This window comes from Cnephaeus nilssonii (assembly GCF_951640355.1).
Source record: "Cnephaeus nilssonii genome assembly, chromosome: 5".
Lineage (NCBI taxonomy): Eukaryota > Metazoa > Chordata > Mammalia > Chiroptera > Vespertilionidae > Cnephaeus > Cnephaeus nilssonii.
In genome coordinates, this window is record NC_137076.1 from 23832561 (window position 1) to 23836712 (window position 4152).

Consider the following 4152-nt stretch of genomic DNA (forward strand, 5'->3'; position numbering starts at 1 on the left):
AGCCTCGCAGGTCCCGGGGTTTGCTGAGAGCGGGCCCGCCCCCCTGCCCCGCTCCGCCCCTGATAGGGCAGTTTGTGAGGACCCGCCTCCCTCACTCCTGAGTGACAGCCGAGGGAACAGCTTAGGTGGCTGAGCAGAGCCAGCTTCCGCTGGTGGGCGGGACCATCCTCCAGGGAAGTTTGCTTTTTTAAGAAACAAAAAACAAACGCAACGTACAAACTTATTTAACAGAAGTAAAAGGTAAAGTCAAACAGGCACTAATGTTATGAGAAAAAGCACCTAGAAGAAATGTTATGTTAAACACCTTACAGTAACCTGCTTCCAATTGCATGTAACTGATCTCTGTTGCTGTGAGGACACAGCTCCTGCCCGTGAATGGATGAACGATTTGAACACTTTTTCAAATGCCCACTGAATACTACCATATGTACGTATATATTGCATTTGGGGGTGGGGCAATGTAATGGACGACCCCCCGATATACTTTTGGAAGAGGCCGTCTAGAGAGAAACATATGCGCTTCTGGCTCCTGAACCGCGTTATGAACCCAGCCTAGACTCTGCTGGACACCAAGTGTCTTCAGACCTCAGCGGGTTTGGAAAACTTGTTCGGAAAAGTTCTTCGGGTCACATGACATTCCTGTGTTCATTGTGCTCGTGGAAGTACCTGTCAGCTACTCGATCAGATTGTGCGCCGTTCTGCCGGCAGGTGGGAGGTGCCCGCGGGGGGCAGTGGGGGGCGCAGGGAGAGCGGGCCAAACGGACCCCTCGCTCCAAGGCCTGGATTGTGCTCTGACCAACCCCAGGGACGTTTGCTTTAAAAAGGGATAGTGGCGTCTTCCCGCAGACACAGATGTGAAGAGGGAATTTCAGATGTTGCCATCCTTGTCCTCAGCAAAAGGGCCGCTCAGGCCAAGCCAGACTGGGACCAGGGGGTCAGAGGTCCTCCCCGGGTCAGAGGTTGGCAAACATACTTTAAAATGTTTTACAAACACACTTAAAAATAACCTCCCCATATGCAGTGGAGAGTTGGGCTCCATTTTCATGTTTATTGGCAGCATGTAGACTTCCACCCATCCATCTCTACCTCTATACGTGTGGTACTTTAGCTAAGGAGCCCCATGGCTTCCCAAACATTTGGATCTGGTGGCAAATTTGAACCGAGCAGAGCCACATGGGTCACATGGGTGCAGGGACTCTTCTGTGTACAATCATAAGCTTGAGCTGTGCTCAATAAAACTCACAGGTGCACTAGTACATTTTATAGAAGGAGGGAAAAAATTGTTATAGTTGGTTTTTAATCCTCACCTGAGGACATGCTTTGAGAGAGGAAGGGAGAGAGGGAGAGAGGGAGAGATGGATGTGAGAGAGAAACTTCAATTGATTGCCTTCTGTATGTGCACCTACGGGGGATCAAACCCAAAACCCAATTATGTGCCCTGACCAGAATCCAACTGGCAAACTTTCAGTACGCAGGACAGCGCTCAACCCACTGAGCCACTCCAGCGGGGCTCTTTTTATAGTTTTTGAGTGTGTGCCTAGAGATTTTGTAATGTAAGTGGCTATGATATCTATAAGGCAGTGATGGGCAACCTTTTGAGCTTGGTGTGTCAAACTTCGCCAAAAAACTGAGCATAACTCGGGTAGTGTGTCACTTTGAGGAAAAAACATTATTTCGCAAATGTTTCATCCTCGGCATGCGACCGCCTCAGCGGCCGCGTCATCAGAAATGGCTACGCGTGTCAGTGCTGACACGCGTGTCATAGGTTCGCCATCACTGCCATAAGGCAATTGAATTTCTATTTTCACCAACATGGAAAAAAACAATAAAAGATTTTGGAAAATTGAAAAAAAAAAGATTTTGGAAAATTGGATGTATATGAAAACTCAATATACTTAACACATTGGTTCAAAACTTCTAATTATTTGTATATTTAAATAGCTTTATTGAAGTACAATAGTCATGCTATATAATGCTTCCCTTTAATGTGTACAATTCATTGGTTTTCAGTATACTCACAGACAACATACAAGCATTACAGTTTTTGAACATTTTTGTAGTCTCAAAAAGAGCCCCCTATACCCTATAACTATAAATTCTCCATCTTTTCATGTTTCACCTGAAAGCCACAGTCCTCTTATCTTTCTCTCTCTATAGAATTCCCTATTCTGGGTTTACATATGAATAGAATCATATAATAGGTTGTCTTGATAAGTAACTTCAGTAACAGCTTAATTTTTTCAAGAAACATCCATGAAGTAGTATGTATGGGGTATACTCCATTTCTTTTCACAGCCAAATAATATTTGATCGTTTGGATAAAGCACAATGTGTTTATTAATCTTTTAATAGTCATTTGGTGTGGTTCCAGCTTTTGGCTATTCTGAATAATGTTACAAAAAAGCCTATATGGCCCTAACCCAGTAGCTCAGTTGGTTAGAGTGTCATCCCAATATGGCAAGGTTGCAGGTTCGATCCCCTGTCAGTGCACATAAAAGAATCAACCAATGAATGCATAAATAAATGAAACAACAAATCCATCTACTTCTCTCTCTCTCTCCCCCCCCCCCTCCTCTTCCTCTCTCTCTAAAATCAATAAATATATATTTTTTTAAAAATCCCTAGCTGCTTTGGCTCAGTGGATAGAGCATCAGCCAGCAGACTAAAGGGTCCCGACTTTGATTCCGGTCAAGGACACATGCCCAAGTTGTGGGCTCCATCCCCAGTAGGGGGTGTGCAGGAGACAGCTAATCAATGATTCTCTCTCATCATTGATATTTCTATTTCTCTCTTCTTCACCCTTCCTCTCTGAAATATATATATATATATATATATATATATATATATATATATATATATATGCCTATATGTACAAGTTTTCATTTGGGCATATGTTTTGATTTTTTTGGGCATATACCTCGGGGTGAAATGCTGGGTCCTATGGCAATCCTCGCTTTAATTGTTGAGGACCTGCAACCTGTTTCCTAAGTGGCTACTGCACTATTTTATATTCCTACCAGCAGTGGGTGAGGGGTCCAATTTCCATATTCCCCACAGAACAAATTATTATCCCACTCTCTGATTCCAGACATCCTGGTGGTTGTGATGTTGTATTTCATTGGGGTTTTGACTTGGATTTGCTTGATAATGAGTAATTTCTAGCATCTTTTTTTGTGTGTTCTTGCCCATTCCTACATCTTCCCTGGGGAAAATTTCTATTTACATCCTTTGACATTTTGTTTATTTGTTTATTTATTTAGTTTTTTACAGAGTACAACAAGATTGGTCACTTTTATTTAAAAGAAACATTAGCCCTAGCCTGTTTGGCTCAGTGGATAGAGTGTTGTTGGCCTGTGGACTGAAGGGTCCCAGGTTTGATTCTGGTCAAAGGCACATGCCCCGGTTTCAGGCTCGATCCCCAGTAGGGGCATGTAGGAGGCAGCTGATCAATGATTTTCTCTCATCATTGATGTTTCTATCTCTCTCTCTCCCTCTCCCTTCCTCTCTGAAATCAATAAAAATATATTTTTTTAAAAAGAGAGAAAGGGATTTGGGAACAGACTTGGGGGTTTTGCCCAGATGAATTATCCCTGCCCTTGGCTGCCCTGGTTCTAAGCCTCATGGGTCCCCTAGAGTTTGAGAGGTGCATGTGGGGAAAGAAAATAGGGAGGGGGCAGGAGAAAAGGGGAAAGGCACCGTCATGCTCCGAGCATGGGGAGAGTGTGCATTGGGACCTTTGTTTTGAGGGGTTTTAAAGGCTGAGAGTTTAGGGGAGGTCTTATGGGAGGGTTTTAATAGAATATTCATCAGCTTTATGCTACTGTACCAAAATGAGATTTATTCTCTTCATCTGTCCTTGGTTGGCAAATGGCACTAATGCGGTTGGCAAATGGCACTAATTGGATTTCTGCTGTCTCACTGAGTGGGGCGATTTAAGCTATTTACCCTCTTATTGGGGAGAACTGTAAACCATTTACTCTTTAAGTGTCCTTGGTTTAGGGAAGATGGGATTTACTAGATGGCGGCAACTGCTGTTTAAATCTGGTCTCAGTTTCCCTATTCTGCTAGCGCTCGCTTACTGGCCTGTCTCAAAATCATGTCACGTTCCAGAGGAAGGCATTGTTTTCATAGATGACAGCTCCATGTGTGTTG